This window comes from Ostrinia nubilalis, chromosome 22, assembly GCF_963855985.1.
Source record: "Ostrinia nubilalis chromosome 22, ilOstNubi1.1, whole genome shotgun sequence".
NCBI classification, from domain to species: Eukaryota; Metazoa; Arthropoda; class Insecta; order Lepidoptera; family Crambidae; genus Ostrinia; species Ostrinia nubilalis.
Genome location: NC_087109.1, coordinates 568,519 through 594,547, shown reverse-complemented (window position 1 = coordinate 594,547; position 26,029 = coordinate 568,519). Strand labels below are relative to the sequence as shown.

The following is a 26,029-nucleotide window of genomic DNA, read 5'->3' as shown; positions in this document are numbered from 1 at the left end:
TTTTTTCTTGCATGTTAGTGTTTCGGCCATTTCGTATGTAGGTACGATGTTGGCTTCTGTAGTTATTCTTGACGTTGTTCCCACTTGTTCCCCTTGCTTGGTACTATCTTTGGGCCATTCTATTTTGGCTCCAATTCTATTTAATATGTCCATGCCGATCAGTATATTCGTGATTCGTGGGTGATATAATACTTGGTGGTTAATTGTTTTTCCTTTTATCTTCATTTCCAAGTCTAGTGCTTCTTTTATTCGAGTTGTGTGCCCATCTGTCATGCTAGCTGTAATGCTTACTGTTTTCGGTTTCAAGTTTCTTTTCACGAATTTCTTGTACACTTGGTCGTTGATGTATGATCTTGTGGCGCCGGTGTCTACGAGTGCTTGATATTTTTCGCCTAGTATCGATACATCTACGAATGGACGGTTATCTTTAATTTGCGGACTTGTGTTCATTGTCATGGCCTGTGTGTACTCACTTGTTTTCTTACAACATTGTTTACTCATTTTGCCGATCTTGCCACAACCGTTACAAAATAGTACCTTTTTGCTTCTGCAATCTTTCATTGAGTGTCCTTGTTTTCCACAGCTCCAGCAGCAAGTATTTGTGTTGTAATTGTGTATGTATGATGCCGTCTCCTTGTATTCTTGATTTATGCTTGTTTCGTGGTGATCATTTCGTGGTTTTCTTTCTGTGAAGCTAGTTTGACGTTCTGCTGTGACGTTCTCGTAGTCGTTTGCCAGTTGTATTAATTTGCTTACCGAGTCTGCTTCTGATTTCTTGATATAAAACTTGTATTTTGCGTTCATGTTTTCGTAGATTCTATTTATTTCTTCTTCTTTTGACATTTTCGCGTATCTGCGCATGAGTGTTTGTATTTCAATGAGGTAGTCTGTGAATTTTTGGCGGTGATGTTGCCTATAGTTCACTATTTTAGCTAACAGGTCACTGTCATGGCTCACAAATGTCAACGTGAAGAGTTCTATGAATTCGTTCCATGTAGTGAACGAGTTTTTATTATTTCTATACCACAGTACGGCCTTTCCTTTCAGGAATCTGGGAAGCACTTTGAGCACTTTATCTGGCTTGACCTCGCCCGATGACATGAGTTCGTCCAGTTGCTCTAGGAACTCCACTGGGTCGTTGTATGTGTCGAAACTTAGGTTCCATCTGGCCGTTATGCTTTCAGTCTGATCTACGGTGTACGACATGTTTGGTTCTTGTTGCATCTCTGTGTCTTCAAAATCGGTTTCTGACTCACTGTTAGACTGTTCTTCGGAGGATTTACTGGCGGACTGGACTGGTTGACGGGACTGCTTGGTTCTGAGTACTTCTGTGAGGTTCTGTCTCAGTTCTTGTACGGTTCTGTTCTCCGTTTTTATGTTTCTTCTTTTGCACTCGTTCTCAAGTTCTGTCTTCTTGAGTTTGTATATCCAAGATGTCGGTTCTGACATGTGTGATTATCAATTTGGTGCGAAGTTTTGCTTTCCTTTTTGGTCTTTCGCTTCTCTAGCGATCTGGTGGTCCCTGTAGGTTCCGTGGGTTATTTAGTTGGGCGCCATTGCAACGGGGCGTCTTAGCTAGCTCAGCCTGACACCCCGCTGTTTAGTACTAAGTCCCAGTTCGCTTTCTGCGATGAGGGATGTGTACCTATCTAGGATGCCTACAGGGATATTCGACCAAGGAAACGCACAATCAATAACACAATGGCACTTTATAATTCAGGTTCCACAATAGTTTACTTATTTTAGTTTCACTGACTCTAAATTACTATTATTTGAATAATGAACAAGTTATTCCACAATTGCAAATCTACTACGACAAGAGGGATAGCGACGCGCCCGGTTCGCGTCCCGAGACTAGTTTACGTATCCGCGAGAGGGGCGGCGCCCTGTGCGAGGTTTAGCGAGTGTTAGTTTGGATACTTATAACTAGGGGGGTAGGACGTGGTTCAATAGCTCGAGCCAGAGACCAAAGTCCTCTGATGAGTATGATACCACTGGGAAAGGGCGTCGGACCTACGTGGCGAGGGGGTATGAAGTTCAGGAAGGGTGGCAGCGGGATTGCTACCGCAGGTCGGGAATGAGTATCACATGCACTACTCGGTAAGGACGAGAACCGATAGGCTATCAACGATAGAACGTCTCGAATCGACAATTAGATCACCTGACCGAGTTAACGAGGTATCGAATCAAGCCAGAGTCGAACAGTTAGGGTTAGTGGGAACAATGTGGATAGCTATTCGCTAGGGACTCTGTGCAATGCAGCCGAGGGAACGATAGACGCGCGCGCGAACGTCTGACTGTTGCAATGGCTCCCGAGCGAATGCTAGGCGCCCGCGGTCGCCGCCGTCTCATATATTAGCTCGGTCCGTGCGGCGTGCGGCCGCGCAGCCGTAGGGTTGTCAAAATCTCTGCGCTCGGTGCTAGGGCTGTCGATGCGTCGCGGGGCGCGTCACATTGTTGTTGTTTTAGCATTCGCTCGGGAGCCATTGCAACAGTCAGACGTTCGCGCGCGCGTCTATCGTTCCCTCGGCTGCATTGCACAGAGTCCCTAGCGAATAGCTATCCACATTGTTCCCACTAACCCTAACTGTTCGACTCTGGCTTGATTTGATACCTCGTTAACTCGGTCAGGTGATCTAATTGTCGATTCGAGACGTTCTATCGTTACCCCCCTCGCCACGTAGGTCCGACGCCCTTTCCCAGTGGTATCATACTCATCAGAGGACTTTGGTCTCTGGCTCGAGCTATTGAACCACGTCCTACCCCCCTAGTTCTAAGTATCCAGACTAACACTCGTTAAACCTCGCACAGGGTGCCGCCCCTCTCGCGGATACGTAAACTAGTCTCGGGACGCGAACCGGGCGCGTCGCTATCCCTCTTGTCGTAATAGATTTGCAATTGTGGAATAACTTGTTCATTATTCAGATAATAGTAATTTAGAGTCAGTGAAACTAGAATAAGTAAACTATTGTGGAACCTGAATTATAAAGTGCCATTGTGTTATTGATTGTGCGTTTCTTTGGTCGAATATCCCTGTAGGAATCCTGGATAGGTACACATCCCTCATCGCAGAAAGCGAACTGGGACTTAGTACTAAACAGCGGGGTGTCAGACTGAGCTAGCTAAGACGCCCCGTTGCAATGGCAAAAAACATTGCCCCAACAATTCTAAAAAAATATTGCTCGTGTACACATTCCTTTAGGGAGAGCCACAAATGGCAAAGAAAAACAACTCTACTCCACCAAAATTAGGGCCAGGCCTTCGTTTCTAGGTAATATAATTCCGTGTGGGTAGTTCACCAAATATGAAACTGGAAATCTAAATATTCAACGCTTACTTAGCCAAATCCAATTTTCGGAATTACACAGTTTCAGCTATTTATACAGGTACAATTAATGTTTGCCTTTTTAATTAAAATCTGTGTGTGAACTGAAACTCGAATGGAACTTAGGCAACGACATTTTAAGTATGGACAATGGACATTGTGGACAAGGATACATTGTCGAACTGTGGACTTTATATGGCGTGCACTTCATCATCATCACAGGACGTCCACTTCTGAACATAGGCCGCCCCCAATGACTTCCACATCGACATTTACAAAAATTTTAATCCACCTCAGAATATTAGAGTCAAAGGTGTGTCCAAGAACGACTCAACATTTGATTTTCATTGTGCTATAAACTATAGCAATAAAGTTTAAAATATGAAAGCAAATATTTTGTTTTGCCAAGTAAAGGATAAACAAAGTAAGTCTAAGAAAAAATAATGTTTTCAGATCCATATACATTTCATGTCTGGAAAAACGTACGTAAGTAGTATACAGGGTGGAATTTTGTATAACCTGAAAGGAAAGTACTCCTAATACTGTAGATACAAAATTTTACTCAAAAAAATCATTACTTTATTTTTTAAAAGAAATGGAACTGCATTCAAAGTTTTCCAAAATTTTGCTTCGCACACCTGGGAATCGGCCCAACTAAAATCTGTTAGAAATTACACCCTGCATTTTTGTTGCATCGATCGTTAGGGTTAAATATAAGGATGAAATCTCTCTAACAAACTTGAGAAATAAAATGAAAGGAAAACCATGATTTTTTACAGAAAATTGTATGGTGGTTAATTTTCGAAAAAAAAAATGGAAATCTTTGAATGCAGTTCTCTTTCTTTTCAAAAATAACGGAATGTTTTCTTTCAGTAAAATTTTCTCTCTACAGTATTAAGTGTACTTTCCCTCCAGGTGGCATTACAAAATTCCACCCTGTATAGAGTGGATAAAACGTGCATTTACAGGAATGATAACACCCACTTATTATTCTTACGACGTGTACGTGTCTGCGGCACGTTGTTGCAAAAACTCTGCAACAAGAGACGTTTTTGTTTTTAAGTTTTCCTTATGGAGGTGCTTGTAGCTTTGTAAGGGAGTGATGGGATTAACGCCCGTATTGACAAATATTAAACTGTGGACGCACAGAGTGACACACGAACCAATCGCAGAGCTCTATTCAACGCTGTGCGTTCGATTTGTTGCTTCACTTAATCAAGCATCGTGAATACGGGCGTAAGCAACATATTGTGTTAGCAACCGTTGTGTATCTAGGATGACCGTTACAATCAAATTAAGTATATTGATTAAACCATCCTTGGTTGCTCGTGCATGCTGTTTCGACCGTTAGTTCGTTTCAGCCAAATGATGTCCACAGATGGACCACACAGCGTTCGGTCCTGCAATTCCAGCATTCAAGTTCTTCCCACGACCTTCACCAGATCGTCGGTACACCTAGTAAGAGGCCTGCCTTCATTACATCTTCCGGCCCGTGGTCTCTACTCGAGAACTTTTCCCCAAGGGCCATCAGCTCTGCGAGCTACGAGTATATTTTATGAGCATATTCTGTTTAGGGATAAGGAATTACTTCACATAGTATCGAAAAATCTGTAGCAAGACCCCACTACATTCCCAAAATAATATCCTTAATGGAAATTATTTTCCCGCCCACGAAGATGTGTACTCAGCTAGTAATTTACAAAAAGAACATCACCGTAAGCTTAACATAATCTTCAGTATTTTTTCAGTAAAACTTCCCAGGTTTTTTCCTCACAAAACTAGTAACTCCAGCTCCCTTGTCGGCTCTTTAGCGATTCCCCCGGGATCTCCCAAATCTTGGATACAACCCAAGTCTCGTGTTCGAGAACACGTTTTAAAAGCCAACAAAGTATGTAGAATTCTGTAAAGTTGCCGGGTTTTGATCTGGTATTTTATTTTGGAGTTCATTTAAAAAGGATTCTGTTTTCTTTTTAACAAGGGTTGCTTTTATATTATTTAAAGGGTCAAAGGAACGTGGGTGAATATAAGGGATTATGTTCTTAACCTATTTTACTATTTTTAGCAGATATTTCCTTAAAAGTAGGCGATACCTTCCGAAAATTCCCGTAAACAGAAAAGAAGTAGGTACGAGTACTTATACTCGTATACTTTGAAAACAATTTGGAAGCCAAATATCACCCCTTTACACAATTATTCCAGGAAAATGTCGGAAAGATTTGCTTATTTTTGGATCACAAACATCGAAATTGATTCACTCACTGGTATAGCAAACGTAGCAACATCACATTGAGTTTGGTATTGATTACGTTTCGTTGTATGTATGTAGGCATTATTTTTTTGTGTTTCGACAGCTGGAGGTAAGATATCCAGTTCCTCTGTAGTTGAGGATTTTGGATGATGGATCTACTTTCAATAACTTAAGACATACTAAGAGCGTTGTGGTTAAAAAATGACCACTTTGAATAATTATTTACAAAATTATAGCACGCAATGAACAACTGTTTCAGTATGGTGATGTTTAAACAGGTGTAATTGAAGATTATGTTGAATTCAGAAGCGATGGTGTTCAAGCGGCTCGTTGGTCTAGTGGTATGATACTCGCTTTGGGTGTGAGTGGTCCCGGGTTCAAATCCCGGACGGGCCCTGTTTTGCATCAACTATTTTTTAAGATAGAGAGTAAGGTATAACAATAAGATCAAATTAGCAAATTGAAGGAAGAAAATAATTGTTAGGATGAAGGGACTTACTTTTTCCGTCTGTTAATCTACATTGGTTACATGGTACATTTAGGGCTATATTTCACCGGGACACCATGGCGGCGCAACCAGTCGCCCGCTACCAACAAAATGTATAGAGCTTTGCGCAACCAAACGGACACCAGGTGAGTAACTCTCTATAGAGCTGTACCTACATTTTTTTGGTAGCCGGCGACTGGTTGCGCCGCCATGGTGTCCCGGTGAAATATAGCCCTTAAGGTACATTGGATATTTTCTTTTGTTTAGATATTTTGTATACAGATATCGTCAGCGTCAAATAGTTAGTAAAAAGAAGCTTAATTTCGCAACACGTGTTTGTTACAATTGGAATAAGGTGGTGTTGTCAATTTTTTGGCCACTGGGTGTCACGAACTAACGCCCTATTCACAAACGATGCTTGCTTAAGTGAAGCAGCAAATCAAACGCACAGCGTTGAATAGAGCTCTGTGATTTGTTCGTGTGTCACCCTGTGCGTCCACGTGCACTATGAGACCTCATAGTAATGTTTGTGAATACAGGCGTAAAACTCTGACTATACTTATAAGATATATTTTAGAACTAGATGAAAACCCGGCTTCGCTCGGGTGCAATTTGACTCATAATACACAATATCTAGGTGCAAAATGTAGATAGATGTTTCTGTAGTCATCGATTCTCAAAGAATATTAAATATAGATTCATATAGCTTCGTTAGTTGTGTTTAATAAATATGGTAAATAAAAACTGCAAATGTTTTTAGACAAATTATTTTAATTTTAAATCAACATTCAAAATAAACTAAGACAAATTAACAAAACAATCAATCGTTAATATAGGTTACGTAAATAACTCTTATTAATAGTCAGAAACGGGATCAGATAAGAAAATACTATTTTCATCAATATCTGGCTCCGGAAGTCCGAAATCTGTTAGTCTCTTTCCGTGGAGTTTTAATATTTCATCAATTTCTTGTAAAGCCAACTGTTTGGATAATATTTCAGGGCGGGATCTTGTAAAGTTTTCGATAAAATGTGATGCAAATTTTTCCCAAAGAGCATTAGGATCAGTTACTTCACAAAACACGCAAATTAACGCAAACAGCTGTCGTAATTGCCGAGGAAGTTTCAAACCAATTGCTTCATCCAAACACCTTTCCCATTCTTGATCGTCAAAAAGTAGCCCCCTTGCTTGAGCAGCTTCTCGAAATGATGTGTAAATAATATTTTCATATTAATAAGTTCTAACATCTCTGAAGCAAGTCGGCCCTTTGACGTGAAGAAGTAATAGCCGGAGATAATATCGTTCCCGATCAGAAAAGGAATAATTATACATCCTTGCAATTACTTTATCAGCCGCTGACTGAGATATTCGTGGTTGCCACTGTCCATGGATAAATCTGAAATGTGTCGGAATTTCAGTGTAAAGATATTGTCGAACACTCATCTGTTCTGTTTGGTTCAAAAAATGCTAATAATATTTCTGGAATTGGCTTTAAGACTGTCTGGGTCTATGTATACCTTCCCATTATGACAACAATTTTTAAAATGATTTTTATTTTTTTCACCTAAAAAATGAAGTGCTTGACATTGAACACATTAATAAATCATAGAACCAACTGAATGTACTGATACTTGAATGGTGTTATTTGAAAGTGCTAAATATAAATAGTTAGTCCTGGGGGGCTGATATTCTGTACTAAACCTGCTTGAATATTTACGTTTTTTCGGGGGTCTGCCCGCCATTTGATATGTTTTCTTTCTCTTCTTCTTCTAAAGAAATAAAATCACTGCTGACTGACAGCAGCTGTTTTTCCTTGTTGTCCGAAGAAGCATCATCACTGCTGACTGACAGTAGCTGTTTTTTCTTGTTGTCCGAAGAAGCATCATCAATCATCAATGAATCCTCGATTAGCGTCAACTCTTCGTTATCAACCTTAAAAGAGAAATATATTTATGAATAGCTAATTTAAAGCTTTAATTTAAAGATTTAATTTAAATTTTTAATGCTATATTGCGTTACTCTTATTAAACAAATTTAATAAGATGTGATGAAAAAATACACCACATGCAGGAATTGAACCTACATCCTCGACTTCTCCGTTGTCGCGCTCCATCTGAGCTAACTGAGTTTAATAAGAGAAATATATTTTATTTTTAGACAAATATTCAAATAATAATAAGTATTGTGAATGTATGTAGGTGTAGGTATATCCTCCCACCTCTATATTTATTTATACCTCTGTGAAAGATAAATAAAGTTTATTTATTATCATTATTATTTTACTTTACTCAGTGACCTACACTATTAACTTACCTGAAAGTCATCAAATAAATCTTGTGTAGCAGCAGAAGCAGCTTTTTGCTTTTTAGGAAAAAGGTTTGATAGTGCCCGAGCCTTGTTTATTCTTAACTGCCTAATTGTTTCTAAGCCACAACACTCGCAATAATTGAAATTATCTGCAAAAATATATTACACAATTATTTATAAGAACCAGCCGAGCTCAAGACTTAGTGGAACTTGCGCATGAAGGAGTCTATTCGGTTATCAGAAAAAACGGTGCAAAAATCGTGTCTGTTTCTGTATTTATGTTGATAACAACTCAACACAGGCTATGCATGTGGTCATTTATTATTTTTTTTCGGGTTAAATAAAAAAAAAATATTAAGCCGCTTACCTAGTATAATGTTGTCGCATTCCACACATCGACTGCACATTTGCATTTGTTTGCAGTTTCTTACAAATATTTTACCATTACAAAAATTGCATGTCACTGGAATTTATCACTGTGCGAAACTAAATGACATTGACATTTGAACTTCAACTTATAAGGTTATGGCTAATATTCTTTTTTTGTGGTTGAATCGGCCAATACCAGGTTTAAAGAAAAAACACAAAACAAAGAGTATATTATCATAAAAATCGCGAAACGCACTGATTTCCATTTATTTATGGATCGATGACAACCCAGCTTTTGGCGTTGATCGCATAGTGAGTGGATGGTGAACTACTAAAGATGGCGACAGCGGTTTGTTTGTCAATGCCATCGGAATTTAACGAAATTCTCCATTATCCGAATTTTGCGGATATATGTTGTCGACTCAAAATTGTTATTTTTTTATGCTTTGTTATTCATATAAGGTTTCGATCCTGTCTACCGTACCCCTTGACGAAATTATTAATATAGATATTATGTTAAGTTTCGAGGAAATTAAGTTTTAGACATTCTAATAAAGAGACAAAAACACTAAGCGCTCGTACGCCGTATGACTACAGAAACTTCTGGAATTTCAGCCAGCACTAATTGCAGCGTTGATTAAAAGTACGCAATTAAGCGCTTGCTTTTATTGTATCTGGTCTAATGTGTTGTAACAACTGGGGTTAACATTTGTATCTCTTTTTAGACAACCTTGTTGATTTAAAAGTATGATTTTAATTCGAAATGGACTAATGTGAAAACTTTGGAGACGCAGATCGAAGGCGAAATCACAAATTAATCAAGGAATTGTCATGAGTTTTCAGCTGCTTGCTATAATACCTAATCATCAAGTCATTTAGCCTGCATTGCAGAAACACGATTCTCTTCAATTTACGAGAGGTAAATGGAAAATTTGGCCTGTACTGCCCACACTGGCCAGACGGCTTGGGGAGGCTAATGCCCGTTTTCACCATCAATTCCTAATTTATAAGTGACCCCTAAGGTAAAAAATAACAAGAATGTTGTTGTCATAGGGGTCAGTTTAAAATTAGGGATTGATGGTGAAAACGGGCATAAGTCTCTTTTTAAATAAAGGTCCCTTTCTAGCTCTGAAGTACCAATTCATTAGAAGTCCAGAAAAATACCAAAAGGTAAAATCTACCTCTAAAATAAAAGCTGCAGACAACGCGAGCTAAGCGCGATTCAGAGCTACTCACAATTTAATTTGGGCGAGAAAATAAAGTCACAACCATGACGCTTCATAGCGCTTGAGATAAAGGAATTTCGTGGAGCTCCAACATTTTGTTCCTGACGACATTTTTCGGCTGAATTTCAAGCTGGTTGATGTTTGTGAGTAAAACGTCTGATACTTGCTGAAGAGAATATTATACGTGGAAAATATGTAGGTATTTTATATTTTTTCGTAAGCGTCGAATCCTTGTCGATATTTCTTTGAAAATAGTGGTAAGTTTAGCGTAGGAAGTATTTGATGTTGTGAAAGAATTTTCAATTACAGATTATTATGTTTTAATATATTTTTGGTAAATTCAAATCTAACTGAAGCGACGATTTATCGAACGGTTAAGGAGACGGACTGGCCGACTCATGATCAGAGGAACGCGGGTTCGACCCCCGCCACCACCGCTCGACTATTAGGCTTAGTTGCACCACATAACTTTGAACGTAACTATAACGATAACAGGTGTTTTTTGTATAGATTTTGACAGATTTTTGACGTTTGTCTAAGTTAAGGTAAGATGGTGCAACCCAGCCTTAGAGCTTTAAAAATTATTGATCTTTATTAAAAACGATGATTACTGAAAGATTGTAGGTAGATAATGAGTGAATCTACTTATCATTAGTCGACTGTGGGAGCTAGATAAGCATAGTACAAGATACATTACAGGCAGTGTTGCTAGTCGACAAATTAGGCCATAAATTAACAAACACAATTACTCGAGTCTGGCTCGATTAAAGACTAAACCACAGCCCGGATGAAACGGCCAGAACAGTTCGATCATCCAGAAAAAAAGGCCAGATATCTCCTAATTTCTGATTTATTTATTTAGGACAACCAACAAGACAGACACAAGTACAGGCAAAGGGGTTTACATACATATTCGATTCGATCATACAAGGAAATCTCGAGGATAGAGTATTGCATTGCACGCTTCATCACTTTTAGGGGGCCTGGACTCTGGAGGCTTTTAAGCTACTATGTTTCAGTTCCGTATGGGATCACAGGTAATATACACGGTTCTAAGACCTAGTGACATATCGGCGGTATTTTGGATAATAAAATATCTCGAAGCTTTGCGATCGCTGCCGAGCTGAGTTGAGAATGATTGACCTCTTTCTCGATGTTAGATGTAGATCTTACATGTATGAAAGTTAGTATGGGGGCTAACCGAGTATGTAGATACTGGACCATTTATTCCAGATATAAGTACCAACGTAATTGTCGACAATTTCGAGTGTAGTTCCCAACCTTCAGATGAGAGGGTGTGATGTGGACATTTTATTTTGGCATACTTATTTTTCGTCTTGTACGTCCGTGTTCATTTTAAGAAAATAATATGACGTTTGGAAAACAGCCAAATGTACTGGTATCTGGACCTGGTGGTATGGCGGTTCTGTTTGAGCTGTGTTTAGGCTTGTAAATTCGTAATGCGGATTATACGAATCACGGTGACGCGGCCCAGTCGAGTAATCAGTGGTAATGATGCTTTGGAAGCTAAGTGTATCTCATAGTCAAAAGACATGACCTAATTAATATGTAAATTAATGTCATATACATTGGTACATAAGACGAACTAATGTCATAAGGCGTCGATAGCCGAAGGGCTATATTTCACCGGGACACCATGGCGGCGCAACCAGTCGCCGCTACCAACAAAATGTATGCAGCTTTGCGCAACCAAACGGACACCAGGTGAGTAACTCTCTATAGAGCTGTATACATTTTGTTGGTAGCCGGCGACTGGTTGCGCCGCCATGGTGTCCCGGTGAAATATAGCCCGAACGGTAAAGGCGACGGACTGGCCGACTCCGAGGAACTCGAGTTCGAACCCAACCCCAGTTCGACTATTGTGGAGAACCCACTCGTAAAGCTAGCTTACCATGAAGGGAAGGCGGGACTTTTCTTTCAATAAATAACCCTCCTTTTGACGCAGTCGGGTAAAGAAGAGGCATTCTTTACAACGGGAGAACACATCACTTGATATATTAGGAAAAAAAAACTGACCAAAACATTTTAACAGCTGAAAAACTCAATAAAACACAACAACTGTTCACAATTTAGTAACTTGATTTGATTTCAACAAACTTACCGCGGCTTAAATCGCTTTTAGAAGTTAACTATTCTCTGGAGGAACGATTCCATTCAGAAATATAACTTTGCTTGGGCAGAGTTTGAAATCAATTGAATTCAAAGTGGAGTAGGACGTCTGGGGAGTTTGTTGTACTGGCGACATGATTACGTTTTTAAAGAGGTTCATTTGCTTGTCAATTTGTTAAAAGTTAAACTTATTTGGTCTTTTTGTAGATGTCGTGAAAGGTGGCCAAGGGACCAAAGTAACCACAGAAATAAGAGGATCTGGCAAAAAGAAGGGCCCGTCCGGGATTTGAACCCGGGACCACTCACACCCAAAGCGAGTATCATACCACTAGACCAACGAGCCGCTTGCAGACGATCTTTTATAAAACCACCAGAAGTTTTAACGTATTTTAGAAACACTTGAATAAATAATCAAGTACGGATTTAAATAATTGGAATTATTTTTTCAGATTGCTGCCCAATCGAGAAAAAAATGAAGAAAGTGATGGTAACATTAATCTATCAATTCAACCCAGGGTCTTTTTTTTTTTTTTTTTTTTTTTATGTGATAGGAGGCAAACGAGCAGACGGATCACCTGATGGTAAGCAATTGCCGTCGCCCATGTACACCCGCAACATCAGTGAAGTCACAAGTGCGCTGCCAACCTTTTAAATCCCATTCCCCCCCAATTGGGCCTCCGGTATCCTCACTCACTCGGCGAAACACAGCGCAAGCGCTGCTTCACGCCGGTTTTTTGTGAGGCCGTGGTATCACTCCGGTCGAGCCGGCCCATTCATGCCGAAGCGTGGCTCTCCCACATTTTAACCACTGAGCTAACTGAGCTATAAGTATTAAGAACAAGTCAGTCAGATTTGAAAACGGTTTTTCAGATCACTGCCCAATCGAGATGGTGAAATGAAGAAAATTATATTATAGGATCTAAACTAGCGATCTTCACTTGTTCATTAATTCCTCTAACCTTTGAGTTACTGAGCTAATGGAGTAAGAACGCTAGTTCGCCATAGTATAATATATTTAAGAATTAGGACGACAGTGTTAAAATTTTTAAAAATGAATAAAGTAGTTATTACAGTTGGGACAAAAAAGGGCCCGTCCGGGATTTGAACCCGGGACCACTCACACCCAAAGCGAGTATCATACCACTAGACCAACGAGCCGCTTGCAAATGGTCTTTTAAGAAACCATCATTTAGTTTCAATATTTTTTAAGAACACTTGTATAAACAGCCAAATACGCGTTGTATTAAAGAAACAATAATTGAATTTTCAGATCACTGCCCAATCGAGAAGGGAATAAAAAATGTGATAGTAGGATCTGAACTCACGATCTTTAACAAGTCCAGGGATTGCTGCTTGCTACCGAGCTATTGGCAGGAAGACTAAGAACACGCCAATTCATCACAGTAAGATATACCAAAGAATAAGGGATAAACATTGTTATAGTCTTGCTAACATACAAAAAGATAAGTCATTGGCATAAAAAGAAGGGCCCGTCCGGGATTTGAACCCGGGACCACTCACACCCAAAGCGAGTATCATACCACTAGACCAACGAGCCGCTTATATGGTCGAATTTATGCCACAACCAGTAGTAGTAAGTTAATTTCAGAAACATCTAAATACACAAATAAAATTGAAGAAACGAATTTTGAACACAATTAATACGATTGATTATGATTAAACAGTTCTTCTTTAATGATGGTTGTTAACTGAGTTACTAACAAGCGGCTCGTTGGTCTAGTGGTATGATACTCGCTTTGGGTGTGAGTGGTCCCGGGTTCAAATCCCGGACGGGCCCTTTTTGGCGACGTTGGTCAATAATCACGAGTCAATGATCACACCTTATGCCTAGATTCTTTATTTTATTATGAACTACAATGAAATTCATAAAAAAAACGTCGTCAAGTTACTCGATTCAATTTGCTATTAGCTAAAAAACTATTTGACATACCTACACACCATGCAAAAAATTAAAAAATATTACAGATTTAAGAACGAGGCAGTAGGAATATATCCGAGAAATGACTACCGTGCTAAGTAATCGTTACTCAACAAGTTTATAGTATTATCATCATCATCATCATTATTATCTCAGCCATAGGACGTCCACTGCTGAATATAGGCCTCCCCCAATGCTTTACATGTTGCCTGGTTGGTAGCGGCCTGCGTCCAGCGCCTTCCTGCTACCTTTATGATGTCGTCGGTCCACCTTGTGGGTGGACGTCCAACGCTGCGTTTTCCGGTAGTTTGTAGTATGTTTTCGATAAACAGGTCCCGTCCGGGATTTGAACCCGGGACCACTCAAACCCAAAGCGAGAGACTAACGAGCCGCTTATGATAACGTTTTCACAGCACCGATCAGTATTTTGAACTAATTATCAAAGCACTTGAATCTGGGGGCACGGCAGTGCCCCCGCCAAGTCGAGCGCGAAGCAAACACTGCCGTACCATCCTTTACTGGAACCATTTCGCCGCATTTTCAGGCCTCTATTTGAGAACCTTTAGATAAGACCAGAACGCAGAAATTTTCGTCATCTAGTAAGCTATAATCACACACTTAAAATCCAAAATTTCAAGTCTGTAGGTCAATTAGTTCCGAAGTTAAGCGAAAGCAAAGTTTCGCATTTATGACACTCACTCACTGATGATCATCAAAATAGAACTAGTACTTCCCATTAACTCAGAGAGCTGAAATTTGGTACAGAGTTAGGGTTTAATGGCCACATAAAGGGAAAACTATAAAAACTAGGAAAATCGAAGATCTGGAGTAACACCACATTCATAATAATCAATACTACTAGCGCCACACCGGCGCCGTGGTGTTCGCCTGTACCGCTCACCGCTAGATGGCGCTAGCACTTTGAGCGTCGATTTTCTGCACCGCGGTGTCCAGATTTTTTTTCCCCTCTAGTTATTATTAAATCAATTCTGATTCGTTGTCCTTTTTAAAGATGTGTTTAATATCGTAAAAAAAATGACGATAATATTAAAGGACGACGACGTTAAATAATTATGCCACATTCTACAAAAAGAAGTGAAATCCCACCAAAAACATTCTGTAAAAAACTAGCCAAGTCTCGATGGAGCTGCTTGTTTATCTCTAAAAAGTAATGAAATCTAGACAAAGTCGTGCCAAGTCTATGGTTCTTTACTGCGATTTCTTTTTTATTATAGTTAATGTTGTGTGACTTGGCCGTTGAACAATCTTTATTAAGTTAAGATAATCAATAATTATGCATAAGTATTATGAAATACGCAGCTTTATTAAGCCTACAATTCACTGGTTATTAAATCAACGTTTTCCAAGTGGCAATTTTCCATCGTCAATGGGTAGTGGTTCTGGCAACAGATTGGTGCAATGGTGTCATGGAGCACCTGGTTTTGTACCCTTCAACGGCCAAGTCACACAGCATTAACTATAATAAAAAAGAAATCGCAGTAAAGAACCATAGACTTGGCACGACTTTGTCTAGATTTCATTACTTTTTAGAGATAAACAAGCAGCTCCATCGAGACTTGGCTAGTTTTTTACAGAATGTTTTTGGTGGGATACACATTATATTATTAAACTTGGATCGAAAATGAGGTTTTACCGGCAATATTAAATAAATTTTGTACTGCTTGTACTTAATTCTTGTAAAATCAAGCGGCTCGTTGGTCTAGTGGTATGATACTCGCTTTGGGTGTGAGTGGTCCCGGGTTCAAATCCCGGACGGGCCCTGTTTTTGGAAAATCGAGTGAACAATATAGTTTAGTCATTCCTGATGTATAAACATTTGTCTAAAGTGTCGCCCCACATTCTTCCCTGCATTCTGTTGATGAAGGTGTTGTTTTTGCTATTTCCATTTTTATCTTTCAAGTGACAGTTTCATTATTGATTTTCTTCAACTCATTAAATTTACTGCACCGGTTCTGCTGAAATCGTTTTTTAGAACGCACCCCTTAATGTTTGGATGCTATGATAAATATAAAACTATAGTGCCTACACTTAAAGGTCATAGCACACTTATCAACCCGGAAAGGGATTATCAACACCGTATCGCCTTTCGGTGCGAGGCGAGGCGTGTACGTAGCGATACTGAAAAGTGTGCATTGCAGTACGGAGTTTCATATTTATAAAGAATACTGACCACTTCAAGTAGATACGGTTACGATCTGTTTTCGGGTTGATAAGTGTGCTTCGACCTTAGGTAAATAAGATAAAACTTATAACAAGGTTTTAAGTTAAACAAGATTCATTCCCTAAGACCAAACCACGTCTGGTAAATCCATTTTTATTCACCTCCATTTCTTATCCCATTGTAATATTTGTTTGAGCAATCTATTTCACGGAGTTCGCTCCTGCTTTGTATTCATGAGATCCTTATTTGTTTAGTAATAATGTACTTATTTGTGTTGTAACCGAATGAATAACGTTATGGGGATGTTTGGATTGCTTTGTTTAAGTTACGTACGTTGGGCTTTGATATTGAAGTTTATATTTTGAAAAGAAGTTTAATTTTATATCACCTATAGTTATATTGGTGGGCGGGAGTTTGCATCGTGCGGTCCACACAGCTTATGACCGCAGTCTGGGGGGAACACTATCTGTGATCGCGATCCTCATTAGTGAGGGACCGAGGAAGAAGAAGAAGAATAGTTCAATTGGCAATGCTTGTAGGTGGCTGTGGGAAGGTTTCGAAAGAACATGATGGGCTGAAAGATGCAGTATGGGTAAGCTTCCCACTCAGTGGACTGATGACCTAGAAGTAATTTTTCAGAATAGTAAACGTAAACGAATGAGCGTGACATTTATGTACCTATTTGGTGGTATCCAAATGGTGGTATCAATAAAAATTAAGGTAAAGAAAACGTATACAAACGTTTTGAACATACTAAATAGTTTTTTTTTTTTACTTTTGTGATCTTTTAACAAAGCCGTTTACTCCAAAAACAGGGCCCGTCCGGGATTTGAACCCGGGACCACTCACACCCAAAGCGAGTATCATACCACTAGACCAACGAGCCGCTTGAGAAGTGATTTTTACAAAACCACTAGTAGCTTCTATTAATTTTGACACCACTTGAAAAAACAAAAAAATTACAAACTGGAGTCTACTAGTCTATTATACAAAGTGTTTAAAAATTAGCCTAAACTACTGTTGGTGTCACGAAAACGACAACACAAGCGGCTCGTAGGTCTAGTGGTATGATACTCGCTTTGGGTGTGAGTGGTCCCGGGTTCAAATCCCGGACGGGCCCTGTTTTTGGAAGAAGCGGCAAACAAAAGACATTAAAGACTCAATGAACGTGGTCTTCCGGCGAACAATGACATATTATTATGTTTTGACTTTTTATCATTTTATTTCTACTCACTCACATCTGGAGTTATTCCTTATTTCATTGATCTCCACTGTTTTATCAAAGGCACATGGAGAATATTATGTTTAAAGTTACATTTTTCAGACGGGTTAGGGAGGCCGGATTTCAGTTGTGTAGTACCGAAAGATTAGAATAGGAATTAATTAAATATTACTAGGTACTTTTCCCATGGATATTGTAAAATTAAGGCAAAGTAACGGACTAAAAATTAATTTATTACGAAAAAATATTTAACACAAAGTTTAGATTAACTTCATCATCATTAGTTAGCCTGTTACAGACGGACTGCATTATTATGGTAAGTTATGCCAAAACAGGGCCCGTCCGGGATTTGAACCCGGGACCACTCACACCCAAAGCGAGTATCATACCACTAGACCAACGAGCCGCATGGCGTTAAGTTGCCGAAAAACAATCCATTACAATGTTGCTAAACTGCCATAATGTTACCAATGAATATAAGATTTTCTTTATTTATTCAAATGTTGTTGAAATTAGTTGAAATTACTGGTGGTGCTCTAAAAAGGTTCATACAAGCGGCTCGTTGGTCTAGTGGTATGATACTCGCTTTGGGTGTGAGTGGTCCCGGGTTCAAATCCCGGACGGGCCCTTCTTTTTGCGTTATTTAACTCACTAATTCCTGGGCTACACACACCGCGATTGTGATGTGTTTAGTCAAATATTCGCGTATAGTTCGGTGCTTTTTTGCAGATATAGTCGCAAGTCTTCGCTCTGCTGTCACCCGAATGTTATCGCTATGTGTGTGGCCCCACTTTAACTGCCTGAATTGTGGCGAACTGTCAAGTTTTCATAAACAATGTAAATGGTGCTCTGCTCAATTATGGTAAGAGCAGTCGGCTGAAAAGAACGATGCTAGTTCAGATTCCATACGAGATATTATGAGACAGTTAATTTCTTTATTCGAAACTACATGATGAGAAGCCGTTTGTAAGTTAAAATTGTACCGATCAATGCTTTCGTGTTTGGTTGTTTAATCAAGTGTTTCTAAACTTAATTTCAACTACTCATGGTTGTATTCACAACCTGCTTACAAGCGGCTCGTTGGTCTAGTGGTATGATACTCGCTTTGGGTGTGAGTGGTCCCGGGTTCAAATCCCGGACGGGCCCTGTTTTGGTTCCCACAGCGACCAATCACGATTCGTATGTAAGTTTAGTATCCGTTACTTATTAAGTTTCTTCCGCCACAACTCTTCTCAGGTTTGTAGTTCCGAAGTGGTAGTAGGGCAAGTTAAGACATCCAGTACTGTGGCAATACTACAATACGTTTACACTGCGGCACCATCGAGCTACGCGGATCACTCGCTTATCAATTATCATGTCGAATAGCCTACTGAAGGAAGCCACGTAAAGTAGGTAGTGTAAATAGGTATTTTTCTTTGACTAACTAAAGTTAAGGTTCGTTTTAAATTTTTTTCAAAGTCAATTTTTTACTGATTCGTGATCAGAGTAAGCTACTCAATCAACTCCTTAAATATGGTGAGGATTGAAATAAACAGATTGCCTTGAAAATGGCCTATAATAAAGATTTTTTGAATTATTCGCCATAGCTAAAGCTTTGTCACACTAAGTGCCGTGATTTATCTTACTTTATTGCTAGTTTAGATTAAAATTCAAGTACTATTCATACATTCAGCCCAAACTTGGTGCCAAGCTTAGATGTTATCAGTTCCACAAATACATAGCTTGGAGTAGCAGTGAGAATAAGACCCTGGCTCCATAGCCAAGAGCTTGGCTTGGTCACGCTTGACATTTTAACCTTAGTAATAATACTGCGTACTACCGTAAACGAACTAAAGTCGCTGAAATAGGCCGACGGATTAGCAAGCTGAAGTGGCAATGGGCAGGGCATATAGTACGCAGAACTGACGGCCGATGGGGCAGCAAGGTTCTGGAATGGAGGCCGTGTACCGGAAAACGCAGCGTGGGACGTCCACCTACAAGGTGGACCGACAACATCGTAAAGGTAGCAGGGAAGCGCTGGATGCAGGCCGCTACCAATCGATCAACGTGAAAAGCATTAGGGGAGGCCGTTCAGCAGTGGACGTCTTATGGCTGAAATGATGACGATGATGAATAATACTGCTGGAAAATCGATTGTTAGTTTTTCTTTTTTTGAGGCAAAATGTTTTCAAATATTTCCTGCCACATATCCACATATCCCATTTGCCTCCTGTCACATAAAAAAAACCTTGGATGGTAAAGATGATGAAAATATTTTTTGTTATTTGATCTTGATATGAATGCTGGGGCAGCAAAGTTCTCGTAGACGAGTAGACGTAGTGTGGGCAGGATCCCCACTAGATGGACCGATGATCTGGTGAGGGTCGCGGGAGATGCTTGTATGCGGGCGGCGCGCAGGAGCGGTCATTGTGGAAATCCTTGAGGAGGCCTTTCTTTAGTGGACGTCATTTGGCTCAAACGAACGATCTTGATATTGATCGGGACATTATAATATGCATTTCGAAACACAAGAAAATATTATTTTTGCAATGGACTTCTATGAAAACTGTGAAACATGCTTAACCTTCGGAAGGCAACAGGGGTGACTGGTCACCCCACCAGTTCAAAAAAGTCTTGATACGTTTAGTTGCTGATGTTGTGCCTTTCTGTCGTTTGGTCTATTCTCTAATTGGAGACAAAGCTATCAGTCGCATTCGTCAACATATAGCGTTAGGCTCCTGTTTTTGATATTTTGACACTTTTGGGGTGACTCATCACCCCTGTTGCCTTTTACGTATACTTTATTTTTTCGTGTTGCTAAAGTAAATAATTGGTTTTGGAGTAAAAATGGCTTTGTTTTCGAATGGTCAAATCGAAAAATACATTTATAGACTTGCTGATGTCAATTTCTATGATAAACGCTGCTCAAATGATAATAAGATTTCCAAAATTGAAGACAATATCTAAGTTTAGTCGGAGGAGGAAGACTTTATTTCCAATAGCGAAAAATTGTTACGACGATGACGTTCTACTAGCACAATTCGAACATAACGTGCTACTATGTAAGAACGGACATGTTTGGTCTTCTTGGTTCCATCACCTTGGAGTCAAACATCACGACGAAATATAGTAACTGCTGCGAGAGATACGAGAATTATAGAGCAATTACACATGACATTCTAAATATGAACTAGGGACCTCCTGAGGGTGCACCTTTAGCAAAGTTACAGAAACAGGCAAGGTGAGTGCTGTGTCAAAGAAAACTGGACAAAAAAGTTAAGACATCTCGTATAAAATGTCAACTACCCTCATGCCCTCAACATCGCAAAGATATTAGCTTTAACTGTGCTTAATGTTAAAAAAATAATTATTAAAAATATATAAACTGTTAAATGAAAGCATTTTTAGTTTTATAATGAAACAAAGTAATAGATCTTATCATTAATTAGTTTGATTTTTCATCACAAAGCTATTTATTACAAATTGAATTTGTGGGGTGACTGGTCACCCCTGTTGCCTTTTACGTATACAAAAAAAGTGTTGCCTGCCGAAGGTTAATGGGGTCTTTTAACAACCACTGTGCCATTGATGGTGTTAATTTAGTTATAGCAATACTAAAACTATTTTTTACTTGTTTTCATCAATCCCTAATTTTTAAGTGACCCCTAACCCTATGGTAACACATAACAGGAATTTTGTTATCATAGGGGTCACTTAAAAGTTAAGGATTGATGGTGAAAACGGGAATTAGTTGACTATAGTGTATGAGTACCAGCGTGCCTAGTTATAGCAATACTAAAACTATTTCTTGTGTACTATAGCGTGTGAGTACCAGCGTACCTCTATGCTGTGTGGCTTGGCCTTTACAATCACATACAGCATGTAAATCTCAATGCATTAAGCGGATTGCTTCTGTGGTTTACGTAGCAAACTAGTTTGTTGTTTCAACAAAACAAGCTATTTTACTTTGTAATATTACTTTGGAACTTTAAATTGGCTATTGTAGAGTTACCTTTAATTATTTAAACTCCAGTAAAATCTATATTTGATTAGTTTCTTTCTAACACAGTGGTGACTGAGTTTGTTTATTTATTTATTTATTTATTTTTGGGAAACATACAGTTACAATATAATTTAACTTAGGTGCAGTAAGACAACACGTAAACCAATTAAGTTTCCACAGTTAACTATACACATAAAGTTGGGCAAACCATTATTTTCTTATGGAAATTATAAACATACATAAAAAAAAGTAAATAAAGTGACAAAGAAAAATTATCGACTATTATTAATAAAGGAGCGAACTGCAAACACCACCTGACGCACGCAATTTAGTTGCCACAAGACAATTATTGCGGCGCTTCTTCTCAGCACTTGCCAAATGTTGGTCTTGAAGCGCTGGTAGGGTAAAAAGATTATTTTATTAACTAAGTAGGTACATAGATATTACAATATTTAACTTGTGTGCCGTTGTCGGTACGTTAAAAGGTACAAAAAAAAACAAATGAATACTTTAACCCTTGAATTTTGGTCCCTCGTTCCAAACAAATGACTTTAATTAGGACAACAAGGTGACGATTTGTAAAGTTCAAAATTAACATCGACACTCACAATTTTTTGTTGACTGTACCTACGGAAGTAGGAATGTTAAACTGTTTTATTACAAAATGAAAAAGCTTACATGAAGCATTTCGCTTGAAATAAAATGCTGCAATTTAATAAAGCTTTTACGCTTTAAAATATGAAAATTTAATTTGGAAACGCTGTATGTTTCAAATTATGATGATATGAATGTTAGTGATTCATAAACAGCGTATTACTTAAACGAAGCGCATATTTTTCTCTGTCGGAATCCCATTTGGTAGAGTGTGGGTTAATTGTTATTTTGTTGTAACTCATAAAATGTTTACGGAACTAATGCAATATACCTACTCGTAGCACCGTAAGAAAGCTTTAAAGAAAGGCTTTTATTTTGCTTACTGTTTTTGTTTCTAAGATAATAGCCAGCCTTAAGTAAATACTAAAATAGGTACATTTTTATTATGAAAAAACTCACTTTCGTCGCTGCACCACTGTTTCAAATTACACATTACTAATTAAATAAGTAGCTTTTGCCTGCGTATTTTTTTACTCACAGAAAAATATTATCAAATGCGTCCCTGTTTCAATATCTGGGATGAAAACTATCCTATGTCCTTTCCTGGGACTCAAACTATCTCTATAAATGTTCCACCTTATAATATTCCGGCCATTTAAACATTGTCATCCATAATATTTCCATATTCAAACGAAGCATTTACCATCTGCATTGCGCCGCCCAGGATGTGAGGCTGTGGCGAACGGAACCGGAAGGAGGTAACCGAGCGTCGAAGCCTCTCTCACTTATGTATGGTAATGGATAGTATGGATACCTACGCTTCTGTAAGCTACACAGGCTGGTGATATTCAATGTCAATTTTCTGCTACTCCATTGTTAGTGTGAGAGTAAAGGATATTTTGACACAATTTTTATCTGAAGAGCTGTCTAGTAATACATAGTTTAGTTGAGTAGGCGCACACCGTTGATTTTTCGTCGGCCGATAGTTTAGTCGGGCTGTTGATCAGTATGGGCATGTATGGGAGTACGCACACTACGCCGATTCGATTTGGCCGATTCTTCATACAATTTAAAATCGGGCACAACTATCGCCCAACTAAAAATCAACGGTGTGCGCCTACTCTAACAGTAACTGGTTATAGTTACTAGTAACCAGTGTTTTTTTAAGGAGTTTAATAGACTTTTGACGTTTATCAAAGTTAAAGTGAGATGGTGGAATCCGACCTTGGTCTTTGTAACTAATATTTGAACATTGTGTCTTGACTTGATTGGTTTACAAAAATGATACGTTTCACGCTTTCGTTCAGACAGGAACCTCTGTGTAGGTATTTTATTATTTTAAATCTTTAGTTTTTTACTCCTTTGTGTGCTTTATTAACTTCATTATACAGTGGAGCTTTTAAAAATAATGAACATTCGATTTCGACTGATTCAAAAAACTTCCAAACCACATAAGGAATTGTTTTAGAGTGACTCAAGTTTTTGTCTTGAAATTGACAGTTCTGTGTTACGATAAAAAGTACCTAACTTATAAAATAATATTATACCCTTCAGTGTTGGGAGGGCCAGCAATATGTGTTCAAACAGACGCAACGGGGTCGGAAGCGAGGGTTCCGGAGTGACAGAGCCTCACGGCTGCATTGCAGATACAGTTAAATTGTTATTGCCATTATAATAATATGGATGTATGGAGGTTTGGGGGTGACTTTTAACCGCCAGTAAAAGTAAGTATTGAAAGAAAAATGTTTTAAAAATAATGTAATCACAATGATAAAAATCAGGTAGCATTCGGTGAGGAACCTGAAGTTTACACAATTTCAATTTCTGTTTGTAACAAAAACAGGGCCCGTCCGGGATTTGAACCCGGGACCACTCACACCCAAAGCGAGTATCATACCACTAGACCAACGAGCCGCTTGTAAGAACCTTTTCAGAGCACTACCATAAGATTTTACTAATTTTAAATCACTTGAATAAACATTCAAACTTGAAACCAAAGATTTTTAGCTTGAGCGAGCTCATCAGTTACTTTCATACTAACTTTTCATAATTATTTCAAACTAGCGACCGCCCGCGACTTCATACGCGTGGATCCCGTTTTACCCCCTTTGGGGTGGTTTCGTAAAATCCTTTCAAAGCGGATGCCTACGTCATAACATCTACGTGCATGCCAAATTTTAGCCCGATCCGTCCAGTGGTTTGGGCTGTGCGTTGATATATGTCAGTCAGTCAGTCAGTCAGTCACCTTTGAGTTTTATATCATTAATAAACAAAGGTAATTTAGCGAAATCTACGTAGACGAAGTAGAAAATTGCGGGAAGTACCTGGAAATCCTTGGGAAGGCCTTTTTCCTTACAGCAATGGACGTCATTTGGCTGAAAGGAATGAACGTGGACGAAGTCGCAGGCATAAGCTTGTGGTGTATGTTCATTATGCTTTGTCTAACTAAAGGACAACACCAAAAAGTGATACAATAATTAAAATGTGTTGGGCATTTTACTCATAGATGCGGATAACTAATGTGTTTACCATTTTTATTTTAAATCCAAACGGTTGTATGTTTAATCAAGTGTTTATAAAATTAGTCGAAAATACTGGTGGTGCTCTGAAAAGTTTCTTACAAGCGGCTCGTTGGTCTAGTGGTATGATACTCGCTTTGGGTGTGAGTGGTCCCGGGTTCAAATCCCGGACGGGCCCTGTTTTTTGTTTAAAAAGCATATTAAGTTCAATTATTACCTCAACAATACATGAACGTTTAGTAAAAACAACTCGATATGAATTGTCCCCAACTTTTCATTATTTTTATTTTAATAATACAATTTTATTTCATACTTTATTCTGGGCTAAGGTCACCCTCAGACCGCCCTTAACACCCTTAAAGCGCTTTCACATTTAGGCGATTTAGCAGCGCGACAAACGCGCGACAGACGCGCTGCCGAGAATTTCATACTATGTGACAGCGGATGCATGCCTTCACATTATAAAAACGCCGCGTTACTATCGCCCTAATGTGAAAGCGCTCTTAAGACTAGGGATAACCTTATGAATTGTGGCGAAAATTTCTCTACTATTTATGGGGTCTGTATTCCATTAAAATAGAATTACAAACTTATTGTTTACAAGCGGCCGCCCGCGACTTCGTACGCGTGGATCCCGTTTTACCCCCTTAGGAGTTGAATTTTGCAAAATCCCGACTTAGTGAGCACCTACGTTCTAATAGGAACCCCCGTGCAAAATTTGAGACTAGTACCCGTTTTCACCATCAATCCCTAATTTTTAAGTGACCCCTATAACAACAAATTTCATATTATGTGTTACCATAGGGGCCACTTAAAATTTAGGGGTTGATGGTGAAAACGGGCATATGAGTCACTGGTAGTTTCTGAGATTAGATTCCGTCTGCTCGTTTGCCTCCTGTCACATAAAAAAAAATTCGTGATGAGTGAGTGAGTCAGTCAGTGACCTTAAAACAGACTACACACGAAGACATTTCACGGATGATATTACTCATATCAATCGAAAACCAATTTAATTTATTCTTACTAAAGATCGTTCGGACAATTTCAATCGCCGTTATATTAAACTGGATTTAACCCCTCGATGCTCACGTCAGCCTGTCGGCGTTTAACTCAGCCCGGTTGTTGTGTCAGCAAACTGCGTGTGTTGTGTTAGCAGGTTTTGTTGCTGCGGGGCGGATATTAACACTGTTTTCAACTTCAACTTGTCCGTGTTTCTATGCGGTCTCAGATGGGTTAAATAACATGGAATTCTCTTATAAATCTTTGGACAATTTCACACAGCGCCAGCTAGCCCCAAAGTAAGCAACTTAATGCTTGTGTTATGGGTGCTAGCTTAACGGATATACTACTTATATACTTTTTTTTTTTTTTAAATACATAAATATTATACATAGTCACACCCAGACCCGTCACAGAAATTAAAATTCATCATTTCAATTTCTGCCCGGCCGGGAATCGAACCCGGGACCTCTCGGCATAGTAGTCCGTTCTGAACCACT

General features: G+C 39.0%; 1 long non-coding RNA gene and 13 other non-coding genes across 14 annotated transcripts; 7 read left to right on the top strand and 7 right to left on the bottom strand.

Annotated features, from left to right (window-relative positions):
- The first annotated feature begins 5,897 nt into the window (after positions 1-5,897).
- On the top strand, positions 5,898-5,969 carry Trnap-ugg (transfer RNA proline (anticodon UGG)). Its single transcript has one exon. It is a non-coding gene; the product is annotated as a tRNA-Pro (tRNA).
- A 938-nt stretch (positions 5,970-6,907) lies between these two features.
- On the bottom strand, positions 6,908-8,399 carry LOC135082690 (uncharacterized). The gene is made up of 3 exons (XR_010259450.1): positions 8,374-8,399; positions 7,778-7,992; positions 6,908-7,456 (listed from the first exon to the last, which is right to left on the bottom strand). It is a non-coding gene; the product is annotated as an uncharacterized LOC135082690 (long non-coding RNA).
- Positions 8,400-12,363: 3,964 nt separating this feature from the next.
- On the bottom strand, positions 12,364-12,435 carry Trnap-ugg (transfer RNA proline (anticodon UGG)). The gene has a single exon. It is a non-coding gene; the product is annotated as a tRNA-Pro (tRNA).
- Positions 12,436-13,178: 743 nt separating this feature from the next.
- On the bottom strand, positions 13,179-13,250 carry Trnap-ugg (transfer RNA proline (anticodon UGG)). Its single transcript has one exon. It is a non-coding gene; the product is annotated as a tRNA-Pro (tRNA).
- A 328-nt stretch (positions 13,251-13,578) lies between these two features.
- On the bottom strand, positions 13,579-13,650 carry Trnap-ugg (transfer RNA proline (anticodon UGG)). The gene has a single exon. It is a non-coding gene; the product is annotated as a tRNA-Pro (tRNA).
- A 168-nt stretch (positions 13,651-13,818) lies between these two features.
- On the top strand, positions 13,819-13,890 carry Trnap-ugg (transfer RNA proline (anticodon UGG)). The gene has a single exon. It is a non-coding gene; the product is annotated as a tRNA-Pro (tRNA).
- A 1,850-nt stretch (positions 13,891-15,740) lies between these two features.
- Trnap-ugg (transfer RNA proline (anticodon UGG)) lies at positions 15,741-15,812 on the top strand. The gene has a single exon. It is a non-coding gene; the product is annotated as a tRNA-Pro (tRNA).
- A 1,215-nt stretch (positions 15,813-17,027) lies between these two features.
- Trnap-ugg (transfer RNA proline (anticodon UGG)) lies at positions 17,028-17,099 on the bottom strand. The gene has a single exon. It is a non-coding gene; the product is annotated as a tRNA-Pro (tRNA).
- Positions 17,100-17,261: 162 nt separating this feature from the next.
- On the top strand, positions 17,262-17,333 carry Trnap-ugg (transfer RNA proline (anticodon UGG)). Its single transcript has one exon. It is a non-coding gene; the product is annotated as a tRNA-Pro (tRNA).
- Positions 17,334-17,769: 436 nt separating this feature from the next.
- Trnap-ugg (transfer RNA proline (anticodon UGG)) lies at positions 17,770-17,841 on the bottom strand. The gene has a single exon. It is a non-coding gene; the product is annotated as a tRNA-Pro (tRNA).
- Positions 17,842-17,991: 150 nt separating this feature from the next.
- Trnap-ugg (transfer RNA proline (anticodon UGG)) lies at positions 17,992-18,063 on the top strand. The gene has a single exon. It is a non-coding gene; the product is annotated as a tRNA-Pro (tRNA).
- A 446-nt stretch (positions 18,064-18,509) lies between these two features.
- Positions 18,510-18,581, top strand: Trnap-ugg (transfer RNA proline (anticodon UGG)). Its single transcript has one exon. It is a non-coding gene; the product is annotated as a tRNA-Pro (tRNA).
- A 5,272-nt stretch (positions 18,582-23,853) lies between these two features.
- On the bottom strand, positions 23,854-23,925 carry Trnap-ugg (transfer RNA proline (anticodon UGG)). Its single transcript has one exon. It is a non-coding gene; the product is annotated as a tRNA-Pro (tRNA).
- A 711-nt stretch (positions 23,926-24,636) lies between these two features.
- Trnap-ugg (transfer RNA proline (anticodon UGG)) lies at positions 24,637-24,708 on the top strand. The gene has a single exon. It is a non-coding gene; the product is annotated as a tRNA-Pro (tRNA).
- The last annotated feature ends 1,321 nt before the right edge of the window (positions 24,709-26,029 follow it).